At 34.8% G+C, this 14,074-nt stretch overlaps 1 protein-coding gene across 6 annotated transcripts in view; it reads left to right on the top strand.

Moving 5' to 3' along the window:
* The first annotated feature begins 6,910 nt into the window (after positions 1–6,910).
* LOC149553855 (actin-related protein 4-like) overlaps positions 6,911–14,074 on the top strand; it is a 281,943-nt gene continuing 274,779 nt past the window's right edge. For 2 of the 6 annotated variants that reach the window (XM_089789214.1, XM_089789212.1), the window contains exon 1: positions 7,223–7,350. The gene's annotated coding sequence lies outside the window, so the exon portion shown is untranslated. Of the gene's footprint in view, positions 7,042–7,063; positions 7,369–14,074 lie in introns of those variants that run through there. The other 4 variants (XM_089789213.1, XM_089789215.1, XM_089789216.1 and 1 more) reach the window with 4 other exon arrangements.

Below are 14,074 nucleotides of genomic sequence, written 5' to 3'. Positions count from 1 at the left end.
TCTAGGACCCTAAGATTGCCACTGGTTGGGCTTATAGCCCTGATAACCTCGACAAGGTCTCTACCTAGTATCCCTTTGGGATCACTATTGAGACTATGAAGTATTAAAGGACAATGTTTAATGTCTTTGATTCCCCTTCCGAGACGGTCTTTAATGTTCTCATGAATGGGTATAGGGGTTTAGGTTTTCATACTGACCTCGTGAATACTATGTCCTACCACAAATATCCTCTTCAATTCTCTCAACAACCTCTCTAAAAGTGGTAGGAAAATTTAGGCAAAATTTTCCCTAAAGAGACTTTAATACAATGATGCAACTACAACTTCTCATCCTTCATGCAATAGACATAAGGAAGGAGCTTGAGAAATCTACTCTCATACTACATCACAGTGAGGCCTCTCTGCTATAGGCCATGAAACTCCACTATCTGACATTGTCTAAAGTGCTCTGATAGATTATGAATCTACTCAAGAATGTCTCCCAAGTGTGTGTGTCTGCTATCTATACTAGCACCACCCATGGCCTCCTCCTACTACCACTAGTTAAAGGGTGACTCTTGTAGAAGGTAAATGGCAAGTTACACCATTAGATTGATAGAATAGCAATGCAATCCAAAGTGTCATTGTAAACTCAATAGTCATGCCTATAACAAGTGGTTGGAGTCGTAACAACTCTGTGATCTCATCCCCTATCTGTCAAGGTGCCCTCTTTATGACATTTACCACTAGGTAAGATGATGGCTCTATTTTGGTGAATTGACTCTACCTCATGATCAACCCGATCCTCGATAATGTTCAACATCCAATTCTCCTATAAAGAACTTGTAAAGTTTGAACATCATGTAATAATTCATCAATATAAATTTTCACTTTAAAACATAGTCAATGTGTTAGTCCGAATCCTAATAGAAATTCAATTAATATTACTAACATAAATATTTGAATGGATAGACATCAGAGCATAAAAAATAAGTCCTAATTATCATCATCATAAGTGAAATCAACATAATGTAAATCATCACATAACATAAAATAATATGCAATCCCTATCTAATCAATCTAACATGTGTCAAAATGTCCCATTATAAAGTATCAAAGTATAAATATATCATCTATGCTATGATGTGTTTGGGTGGGACCTCACATCAATAGTCAAACAACATATCAACCAAAATTCCAAATCAACAATTTGAGATGATCAAAATTCATAGTAGCCACTCAAGGTCCATCGATCAAGTCATCTGAGTCAGAGAGTACCAAGACTTCCTACAATATACGAGTCATACAAGATGGATCACGACAAAGAGTAATTAGATTGAATAAATGCTTTTGAAGTAATTTTATTAAGTCATAATTTTAGATTGTATGATCCACAATGATATCAAAGATAAAACAACTAAACTCCAAATGTAATACTATATAAAATATAAGATATTTAATTTAAAATCAAAATATATTTAAGTTAACTAAATTAAATAATTTAGTTATAATTATAATATTAAATATATTTGTACCATCTTAAAATGGACGCAGTTGAATTTTAAGACCGTTGAGCTCCTTCTCCATAAATTCCCTCTTTGGACCATGGGTATGCATGTACTTGACCTCCTTTCCTCTTGTTCTCTTCCATCTTTCCACCCTAGCTCTCTAGTATCTGCCCCTTTTCTATGGTGCCCAAGACCTGATCTCCAAAACCAGATCAACCTAGCTTGACTTGTTCTGGACTAGTTCAACCTAGGTTGACCTAGTCATCCCAGGTTGACCTAATCCCTGGCAGTTTGAGAGCTCAGGGCTTGAAATGCCTCAAGGGTTTAATTAGTTTATTACCATTATCTAGTCGACCTGTATTGTCCCCCCACCCCCTCGTATATAAGGAGACTTGAAGGCTTCATTTTCATAGATCATATCCACAATTCATTCAAGCATTAAATATATTTCTCTCTAGTGAAGTATTTTGCCTTTTTGCATTGAAGGAGTTCAAGTATTCAAGAATTTCAAGCAATGAGAAACAAGATTTCCATTGAAGGATCCTTCGTGAGCATTTCCTCTTCAAATTCTAGCTTATTGTTGGCCATCAAGGGAGGAGATCTAGATTGAAACATTCATCTTCTTCATTGATGCACTTCTATATCCATGACATCATGATGAACTTATGGTAGATCTATTGCAAAGAGTGGAGATACCCCACATTCCTAATTCAAGATCTACAATACATTTACATACATACAAGCAAGGTGAATCCTAACATTTATCTTGTTTTACAGACATTTACATTTACATTTCTTAATTACGATTAATTCCTTAACCTAAGACTTGACCAAGGCAAGCCCTCATCAAACCCCAACCACAAAGCCTTTTCTTTCGGTGTTGATTTGTAGGGTGGTAGTAAAAAAGATTGCAGATCTGGAACCTACAACTCATGAGCTTTTTGGAGTCATCAGTTGTAGATTGCCGGACTACGCCAAGTTGGTTGTAAGACCTCTTCCTAAGTCAACCTAGTCCTTCCATCTCAGATTTTGGGGAGATTTCTAGGTTTTGTTCTTTCATCATTTCATTCCAACATTTGTGGACAAATATTCAAATACAATTCAGATCTGTGAGTTCTACAATGAAAATACCTTTTCTTCTACACATTTCGAGGCGAGTTCCTTATATTTCATTTCCTTTTATATCTTTATCCTATATTTACATCTTAATTGGGCTAATTACACTCACACGACATCTAGATTTACATTATTAGTTCAATATTACATTTGCATTATCCCAAGAGAGTACATTTCCTTATATTGCATCCTTCTTTATGATCCAGATTTAGTATTAGCACTCTTCTTCTTTGGGTCCTAACTATTCTAATTTGGGTTAGAAGTGGAATCATATTTAGAAATTCCCCTCTTTCACTCACACATACACATTTGAATGACTCGATGCCTCATAAAGTGGAGGCCTACATCCTACTAGAGTGCTTCCATTTTACTCCCGAACAATATTAATATTAATATCTTAATTGATATTTAATATCTATTAATAGTAATTTATTTAGAAAAAAATAAAAAGAGGATTCATTGCACCAAAAATATTAATTTGCATAAATTGAAATTTTTAAAATAAAGATAAATAATATATTAAGTGATTTTTTTTTTTGATCGATAAGAGGCCGAAGCCAAGATTTATTATTATTATGTGATGTGATTAGTTATTATTATTTATTAATCTTGTGTAGAGTTGAACTCAAGACCTTTTAGATAAGAGGCTCACAATTTACCATTGTGTTGTAGGTTCTTGCCTTAAGTGATATTTGTTTTTACTACTAATATGAAAAATAAATTTAATACAAAAGTTTCTATTTCTTTTTAATATCAATTAACATGAAATTTAAAATTATTTTTTAATTATAAAAAAAATCTCAACTTCTTTATTTATATTTTAATAAAAAATTATATTAAACGTTACTTAACAAAAACCATAAATTATATTCTATTAAAATTTATTTGAATTATTTATTGTTAAATCTAGTGCAATCTTACTATAATAATAATAAAAAGAACATTTCATTTTGAACATGGTGCATAATTATTGATGTCTTTGTACAATTTTACTTTTAAAATGGAAAAATATATATTTCTTGACCAAAATGAAAAAAAATTATAATTGTGAAAAAAAAAAAAAACTAAAACTATAGAAACTTTGCACAAAATTTGAACTTTTTAATGTGAATGATGGAATTAATCAAAAAGTTAAACTGAATGATTACAATAGTAAGAGAAGATAAATAGAGTATGATGATGAATTTTATTAATGGAAAAATATTTTTAATAATCATCTTAAAAAATAAGCTAATCTTATATATTATAAATAATTATGTCTTAAGTAAATAAACTATTTATTCCTACAAAATTAGATAATTTTGTTTAAAACACAATTTTGTTTTGTATGAGTTATGCATTTAATCACTAAGTGTATAGTTATATTTGATTAAAAGTTAATTAAGATTAATGTGATATTTAGTTGAATATTTAATATTCAAGAAAGGATATGATAAAATTTGAGGATTGATTTCATAGTGTTTGAGAGCTTTCACAATTTCAAAAAAGGTTTTAATTAGTTAGAGATTAATTATCATAACATGTATCACTTATATAAGTGTACATTTAAACTCGTGTATAAATATACACCTAAGATTCATAGGTTTAATTTGGTACTAATGTACTTTGTGATATTGCTATCAGGATTTAACTGTACTCTACTTATCAACTAATGTACTCTACTAGGATTCATTCCCCCTAATTTTTAAATTTGTTTTGATATATGGAAGTACTAGTAGCATTAACAAACAACTTTAGGAAATTTGTTTCTATGAAATAGATTTAGGATATAAATTTTTTAGAATGTTCTTAAATACATATTTTATTTATGAGTACTAACATGCTACTAGAATAGTAGTTCTTGATATTTTAAAGGGAATGAGTTTTCTTAAATACAATAATCAAGTCCTCTAAAAATCAACACAATCTTCTCTAGTTTAGCTCATAAGGACTAGTGAAATGGTTACAAAGATTTGGAACTATATTTGCATCTCTAGAAATGATCAAGGTCAAATTTGCATTTAAAGACTTTTAAATCGGTGGAAGTGATTGTGTATAGATTCTCAAAATATACACATTTGATATCCACATTATGGACTATTCCCTTGTAACCCCAATAATACAAAATAGACCCCAATTGTGGTAAATATAATATTCATCCTACTTTTAAATCAAAACATATAGTTTCTATGATTTGAAATCAAGTCTATTGCCAACACTAAAAAAAAAATTTGAACAAAAAATTAAACAAGACTTAATTTGACTCTAATCTTTTTATTTGTTGCTCCTTGAATTGATCATCTTTAGTAAACTTCCATGTCTTCTTCTATAGTTTCTCATTAATGACTGCATAATGGGAAAGCTTAGATATAGAGACAATACAACTCATCTCTAATAGATCAATCATATTAGAGATGTCCTTTTTAGAGTTTTGTAAAAATAACAAACTTTCATCAAAACAACGAGAGTTTATAACAACATTTAGAGGGATATATATTCTTAGAATGAGTTTCATTTGGTAGGCACCATGCAACATATAACCAAGTGCATATGCTATAAAAAAATACAAATAAGGAGGTAAAGGATATCCATGACGAATAGACCTCTACAAAGAAAATGAGTTCATCATCATATCATTGATAATAATTCATGCATTAGCATCCTGAACTAACATATGAATATGATCTCAATTTTTAGGGTCATGGCTCAACCATTGAAGCCTATAGAGGGCAAACCTCCACTAGATCCTTTCCTATGCCTATTAAAATCAAAATGATTAAGAACACTATTTTGACAAGTTTTTGAGTCCATTTAGAGGTTTCCAAAGCCAAAGTCAGATTGTTAAGACCATATATTCTCACAATAAAAATTGTTTGTTCTACTTGAACAATTCTCTACACAATTGGTTTGATTTGAATAGATAATAGTTTTTCTATAATTTTGTAAGTGGTGTTCAAAAGTGTTATAACCTCCATTTTCCCCTTGGGAAGAACCTTCATTATGCCTCTATTAATGATTGAGCCTAGAGACCCTTTTTAAAAAGCTTCTAGATAAACATAGTAAAAACATTTCTTAAGCTAACACCACATGGATCAATAGAATTCTATGGGTAACTTATCACTACCAAATGTTTTATATGGAGCCATAAAAAAAGAGCATTTTCCAACTTATCTGAAGAGAGGTTTCTATTTATATATATGCTATAATCATATATTTGATTAGGTATAGATTCTTCAACCATCTCCTCAATAACATTTTGTATGTCTTGCCATTGACCATCTTTGAATATATCTTCATTGTTTGAATACACTACACATTTCAATTGAATTTGAATGAAGAGTCCCAAAATCATCTTTGATAGCAACAATATTTTATTTCTTGTGTTTATAATTGATATAAATAATTTTTTTTTTAATACCTTTGTTTCTTTCTTTTATCCAATATAACTTGGATCTAATTTTAGCCCCCTAACCTTTATAGTTATCAATTTTGCAAAGTTAGACTTCAATAGCAACAATGAAAGCTTGCAAATTGATATTGATAATATTAATACTAAGGAGTTTTTTAGTACGAACAAAACTCTTGTAGATATTTTTCCTTATGTTTTGTTTCCAAGCCATTTGTTTTCCAACCATGCGAGAAAAATTTGTGCATTAAGTAATGGCCTCACACTACTAATCAATACAAGAATCTCCTTCACTAGGTTGAGGAAGAGAATTCCGAATCCCTTCAAGAGTTGCCCAACATATTGAATTTTTGAGTGGCACACATGGAGCTTAAATGAGAGGGAAGTGCCCATATATTGGGAAAGGGAAATGCTACAAACAATTGGCTAGTGATCTTAGAGGTTAGAGGAAAGATCCACATAGGATTGCCATTTAAAGAGAAGTTCCGAGAAACATAAAATCTATCCAACATTCCAATATTTTATATTGAAATGTTTTAAAAGTGTTGATCTAAGTATGAAAATGGATTTAATTATCTTTTTGCTTGGTTGATAGAACTATAATACCTCTCTTAAGATTTATATAATATTTGATAATATAAAGAATTGAAAAATTGTAACATACTATATCACCATTAGTTCAACTTCATATACATTTGTGAAAATACCAATACCGAAAAAATAATGACAATCAAGAAACTGTTTCAATCATGTAATATCCAAAATAATTTATTAATATTTTTTAATTACATTATTTTTATTCAAATTTTAAGTTCTCAAATTTTTACCTACACATTTATGCATATAAAATTCCTTTCTTATTTGGCAAATTTATGACACCATTAGTGAACATTATTTTAGCCGACTCATAAGATACATGAGTGTCGTCAAATTTACTCAAAATTGAAAAGGTTTACAATACTTTCGTAAGCCCCTCGGCTTAATTCGTCTTAAAAAGTTAATTCGATCTAATCACAGTGTCGTCGACTGTGCCATCAGGCCCCTTGCTGTTTAAGTGGGAAGCATTTAATACTCAGCTCTCAAACTTTTAAATCTTTAAGTAGGGATTTTTTAATATATTTTTATATTTAAATGCTACCGAGAGTAAACCTGGAACTGTATGTACAGAAGCGGGCGATCATTCAAAGGCCGCGGGAAACTTCATATCAATTCTGTAAGTTCTTTAACACCAGATGAGTGTCTGGAAAAATTAATTTATTGGCATGGAATGTTTAATATTTGAATGCTACGGGGAGAAAACATTGGAACCGTAAGGAGAGAAGCGGGCGATCGATTAAGGCCGCAGTAGCTTTATAGCAATTTTGTAACTTCTTTAGCACCAGTTGAGCTTCTGCAATTTTTTTTCTTTCCTTTTTCCCGGTGTTTAGAATGATACATGTCTCGGATGATTTGCCCTAATTATTTTAGCTGTTTACGAACTTGTTCGGTTACACCATCGCCTCTTTCTAGGTTGCTTTTGAGTGAACTTCTGCAACATGCGTTTGTTTTAACTGTTGACTGTCTGTTATGTTTTTGAAATAAGAAGTGACAAAAACAAGGCGGTCAGCCCTTACAACCAAAACGCTGGTAGCCAGCACATCACCAGCAGAAACCAACAATGAACACTACTGAAGTAAAAACATATTAAAGTTCAACTTAACCGCAATAATACTATGCAAGTGACTAACCAGCGTAATACTATGAATAGAAGCAACTGAATTAGAGTAGAAGTCAATGATGTTTGCTATACTACTTAAGTTCATCATTAAAACTGTTGGCACAACCAGGCCAACTCAAGTCTGAGCAACAACTGGATACCAGTAAAACAAGTAACAGCAAAATAACATAAAACAACTTGGATCCAAGGATCCCTTAAACTAAAAAACTTAACACTTAGTTTTTTCCTTTCCCTTCCTAGCCAGAAGAACCCGAGCCCAGTCATCAGCAAGGAATTTAAAAAGGCGCTTATGATCCTCCATGTCTATTCTTGTTTCTTCTTTCTCCTGTACCAGCAGTTGGAGGGTGGTGGCAGCAACATGTGTGACTTTTAGAGCAAATTTAGAGAAGGTGACAAACCCTTCTTCTAAAATTTTAATCCTTTTGTCCAATTTGGCATACACTTCCAATTGCACCTTGGTCCCCTCCTTATTTTCCGTTCCCGCCTTTTTAATTTCCTCTTTAACTTTTTCCACCTGGTTATCATTTTGCAAAATCCTTGGGTTAGTAAAAACCTTAGATTTTTCCTTGATCAGGGAGGAAATGGTAATGGGGGAGGTGTTCACTTTACTACTATCTTCACAAAAAGTAATGGGTTGCAGGGTGAAGCTGGCTGAAACATGGGTAGCCTCCGTGGTAACAACATTTCCAGCCGACACTTGAGTATTATCAGCAGACATCTGGGCATAATCAACAGAATTGTTCGCAGAGTTAACACTTTTTTCTACCTCCTCCTTCCCTTTTTCTCTCTTGGGATCCGAGTTATCCTCCTCCCTTTCCTCTTCATTGTTTTCTGAGCTCTCCTCTTCCACCTCCTCAACCTTGAATTTGTTAGATTTTTGCTTGCACCTTGCCTGGGATTGGGCAAGTCTTCCTGATCTTCTCCTACCCTTTCCACCTGCCTCCTCCGAGTCCTCCTCTGCCATCCCCATTGGTTTTTCCACTTTAATCTTTTTACCACCCTTTTGTTCCACAGCCACATCAGGTTTCTTCTTATTCTTATTTTCATGGCTAGAGGAGGATTGCGGGGTATAAATTTTGGTACCAGTACTGGAACTCGAGGGTGAATTTTGCCGGTGGCACCACCCTAGGTGGGCAAAGGGCAAGATGGAATTGGTACAGGCGAAAGATCAGGCCTTGGTGGATAATGGTAAAGTTATGCCCCTTATTCCTCTTCTCCCTAACATCATTGACCAGATCCTCTAGAGAATGAAGCAGAAAGAACGGGCTAGAAATAAAATCCCTATTTTTAAAATGATTCAATAAGGGAAAATGGTAGTAGTAGTAAAGACTGAACTTGCCCTCCAGCGTAAGGTATTTCATGAGTACTAGGCAAACATTGTCCCACGGGGCTGGTAGCCTATCCCTTTTAAATCCTCCTCTGTAGCGCATTGGTTCCTCTCCCTCCACAAAAAAATTGCTCATATTGGCCTCGTCAGCGGTTTTAGTAACCTTTCTCCATTTTCCCCCATCCTTGAAAGACCGGTAGCCATGGCAATTACTTCTTCATTCACTTGAAATGTGATTCCCTTAATGATCACCTTGCGGTCATTCCATCCATTGATGAACTAGAGGGCACAATTCTCGTCATACCTTGCCATCGGCTGCATGTAAGGCAGAAAACCTCCCTCCTTTAGTAGGAACCAGGTAGCCATCCTGTCTTTGAAGTTCTCAATTTTCGAGGGCTTTAGCCTATTCAAATCTCCACCCATATCTTCCCTGCCAATTTCCAGTTCCCCCACCTTAGTAATGTGCATTTGAACCTCCTTATCTGCGAAAACATTGCGAATACTATCAACTCCGAGTCTCTCAGCAATGAGCGAAAAGGTTTTACAAGCCCGTGCTTGATAAACTTCAAAATCCCATGCGGATTCATTATGGGAATTGTGCTTGTTTAACATCATAATTTTAACACCCCGAAAATCTCTGACAATCTGAACAATGATATCATTTGTACTTTCAAAAAGTAATTTGAACTTTGCAATGTGTTACCATAATGGTGAAATGACACTCTTCTTAAATTGCATTCATTCATTTTTCCGTTTGTATGGCCACATTTTCTCCTCATATCCCTAAAACCTTTATTAAATTTAGCGCACTCCAACTCTCCAAGGAAAAAAATGCCAAATTTTTGGCCTTAGCCTTAGAATTACTAGCCATAATTAAATGATACTCCCTCCTCTTTCCTTGCGTATCAAGGACTTAATATCCTCATTTAGATTTTCCATATTTTTCAAGCATGTGACTGTCGTTAATTTAAACCCCATGGCAGCAGCTGCATTGGCCACCTTGTTTCGTTCCTTGTAGATGTGTTGCAGATGGACACTTTCCATCCCATCTAAGATATGCCTAATGTCCATAATGATAGTCCGAATATTCCATCTCGATTGGGACACTCCATTAACCAAATTGATAATTAATTTGGAGTCCCCCTCTATGGTTATTTCCTTAAGTTGCATTTCACTGATCCGCTGAAGACCCCAAAACAAAGCCATTGCCTCAGCCAGATTATTACTTCCACTCCCCGCCTTCTTAGCATAAACTAACAACGCATCACCATTCCCATCCTGTAGCACTCCGCTTGTCGCTCCTATACCTCCTCTAGCAGCACCATCGAAATTTAGTTTGAATTGTGTAAGGGTAGGTGGTTTCCATCTCGTTTGCTGTCTCCTTAACTTTTTTGAGTTATCAAAAAGGTAAAAATCCTCATGAATACCCCATTTTTCAGCAATTTAACTTTCTTGCCTACCTGGTTCTTCCTTTGTTAGATTATGGTGACTGATCAGGAAAGTACTGTACATACTTCATAAAATTTTTGGGCCGTGGCCGACATGGTAGCCGACATGTTATGGCCGACATATGGCTGACATGTTATAACCCTAAAGCGGTTTAATACTTGTATAAAAGGGTTTAGGGTTGGGTATTTTTCATTATGTTGTGATGCGAAATTGGTTCTTGCGGCAGTATTGAGTTGTAAGGGATTACGGATTGTAATCAGGTTGTAATCACTGGATTGTAATAAGATCGGACTTGCTTTTTTGGTGGACGTAGCCCAAGGATTGGGTGAACCATGTTAAATCTTGGTGCCTTGTGTTCATTTCTGTGTGATCTATTATTTTCTGTTATTGGTTATATTTGCATGTAGTTTTTATTTCTGTCCGTGGTTTATCCTAACACCTTTGGTATCTTACATTTGGCAACCCTAATATTTTCCTTTAGCAATTTCTCCATTATTCCAAAAACCACCACCGGTTTTTCCTCCTTCCGAAATATTCTTTTATTTCTTTCTTTCCATATATGCCAGCAAATATATGGTGGAACAATTTTCTATAGAAAGACCAATTTTGGGTAGTAGAAGGGACAGCACCAGTTTTCCACGAATTGACATAAGTTGTCTTTCATAACCCAATTCAGACCAAATCTCTCCCATATTGTAGCCTATATCTTTAAGGCATACTGGCATTCAAGGAACAGGTGAGAAATACTCTCCTCCTTTTCCTTGCAGAGATAGCATTGGTTTGTTATATAGAATCCCCTTCTTTTCACATTGTCTATAGTTAAAATTTTGCCATGTTGAACTGTCCACTAGAAGAAATTAATTTTAGGGAGAAGGTTACAAATCCAAACATTACTCCATGATGGTGGACAGATATCCTTGCTAAAGAGGTGCTTGTAAACAATTTGACTGTAAAGTTACCACTCGAAGTTAAGTCCCAGACTCTTGTATCCTCCTGGATTAGAACTGGGGGTCTTTGTGCTCCTATCAACTCTTCCAACTCCTTGAGAAGCTGAATATTCTCCTGGGAGTAAGTATCTTTATATAATTTCTTCCACTTCCTCACCCTGGTTGATATAGTCCTCCACCTTCCTTCCCATGACTTCCTTTAGTAACTCCATTAGTCTTTTAAATTTGCTAAAAACTAGCGGTTTCCCTCCCATCCAATTGTCTTCCCAGAATTTGATGCTATGACCATTCCCCACTATCCACCTTGTCCCTTCCCTTAGTAAGCCTCTACTCTAAACAATATTCATCCAGATTTTGAAGCCTCCTGGAAGATCATTATTGAAGAGATTCCAACTAAAAAGGGAATTTGACAGATATTTGGCTTTCATAATCTTACCCCAATCAGTATTATCTTCTCCTAATCTCCAGCCAATCTTCGTAAGGAGGGCCTTATTAAGGTCACGAAGTCTTCTTACTCCCAACCCCCCTTTCTCCTTTGGCTTGCACACCTCTTCCCAGTCGACCAGGCTCAATTTATTTTTCTCCTTTGTTCTTGACCAGAGGAAATTCCTTTGTATTCTTTCAATCCTATTAGCCATGTTTTGGTTGATTTTGAAAAGGGATAGGAAGTAAATAGGAATGCCCTGGAGAGTTGCCGAGAGCATTTGTAATTTGCCATCATTGCTTAGAATTTTTCCCTTTCCATCTTGTAAGTTTCCTCTGAATTCTTTCTACTATAATATTCCAGAAGTCATTAGTCACCTCTTTAGTGGTTAGCAGTAGGCCAAGATAAGTATCCGGGAGGTTGGCAGACTGACAACCCAAAATGTTCCTTATCCTCCTTTGTAATGGGGCATTAGTATTGAAGAAATATATCTTACTCTTGTGGTAATTAACTTGCTGACCTGAACTTTCTTCATAATTACGAAGAATAGTCTTCCAAGCTTCAGCCTCCATGACCAAAGATTCTCCAAAAAGGAATGTGTCATCTACAAATTGCTGCAAAACTTCAATATCAGCAGTAGTAGTAGGCTTAACTCCTTTGACACAACCTATATTAACTAGTTTAGAGAAAGACCTCCCTAAGACCTCAACAACCATAATGAAAAGGTAGGGAGAAAGTGGGTCACACTGTCTTAGACCTTTCTTCGCCCCAAAATTGCCCCAGGGGAAACCATTTAGAAGAATAGAGTACTGAACCGAGCCAACCATCATCTTAATCATATTTATAACCTTGTCATTAAACCCCACTCTTTCAAGCACATCATAGAGAAAATCCCACTTGACCTTATCATAAGCCTTGGAGATATCCAATTTGAAGGCCATTCCAGGACATTTATTTTTTTCCATTGAATGAATGATCTTATGTGTGGTTATTGCCGCATCCAGGATTTGTCTCCCCGAAACAAATTCTTTTTGTGGAGTGCCAATTATTTTTTCTAGAAAAGGCTTTATTCTATTAACTAAGACTTTTGCAAATATCTTATAAATAGTATTACATAGGCCTATAGGTCTAAAATCTAGGAGGCTCAAAGGAGTCAGAGTTTTAGGGACTAAAGCAATAAAAGTCTTATTGATTCTTTTTAGCATCTTCCCAGTTCTAAAAAAATCTCTGGTAGCCCAAACTAGTTCAGATTTAACAACCTCCCAGAAGTGCTGGAAAAAAACTGGAGGGAAACCGTCTAGACCTGGGGCCTTATAAGCTTTCATAGAAAACACTGCACATTTCACCTCCTCCTCTGTGATGTTTCCTAGAATATGATTGTTTTCCACCACACCCAACACCTGTGGGATCGTATTAATCAAGCTTCTTCTGATCACCAGATTTCTTGCTTTATTGTCCTTAATGTAAGCCTTGCTAAAGTATTCCATTGCATGTCTTCCCATCTCCTGATCCTTATAAATCCTTCCCCCTTCACCTTCCAGCCTGTAGATTGTGTTTCTTCTTTTATGGTTAGAGGCTAACTTGTGGAAAAAAGTAGTGTTTTTATCACCCTCTTTTGACCCTCTATTATGTTATTTGGTTTGAAGCATTGTTGATTTGTATGAGAAAAGTTGGATTATACTTTTACATCGTTGCTCTATTGATGTTGTATTCAAATTTGGTGGTTTGTTTTTAAGTAAGTACATTTGATGTCCTGGCATTTGTGATCGTAAAAACTGTGTCTTACTTTGTTGCTGCTTGTAGCATTGGAATTACAAAAGCTTATGCTCTTTTATATTCTCTCTTGCTGGCCGTGAGATTGGCTCCTAATAGTTACAAGAAAAGCCGAAATAGTTCTAAGTTTTAAAGCATCCTAGGAAGAAGACTGGACAAGTTCTGCATTTAATATTCAAAAAGGAAATATCTCTTAGTCCCTCAGCTCTCCCTGATTGTAAAAAACAGGAGGAAACCTCCCTTGACATTTGGGAATAGTTGGCCATCCTCGAAACACTTACTCTAAACAAATAGGTCACACAAACACACTCTAAAGAAATAGGTCACACAAACACACTCTAAAGAAATAGGTCACATATACACACTTGCATGATTTTTGACATTAACAACAAAAAATATCACTTTTTAAAATTCTCTTTGCCAAAACAGCATTATGGGGGCCTACAAGAT

Source organism: Cupressus sempervirens, chromosome 6 (assembly GCF_028749045.1).
Source record: "Cupressus sempervirens isolate cs-2001-9-10 chromosome 6, ASM2874904v1, whole genome shotgun sequence".
Classification (NCBI taxonomy): Eukaryota; Viridiplantae; Streptophyta; class Pinopsida; order Cupressales; family Cupressaceae; genus Cupressus; species Cupressus sempervirens.
The sequence above is the reverse complement of the archived record's forward strand: the minus strand, read 5'-3'. Positions and strand labels throughout refer to the sequence as shown.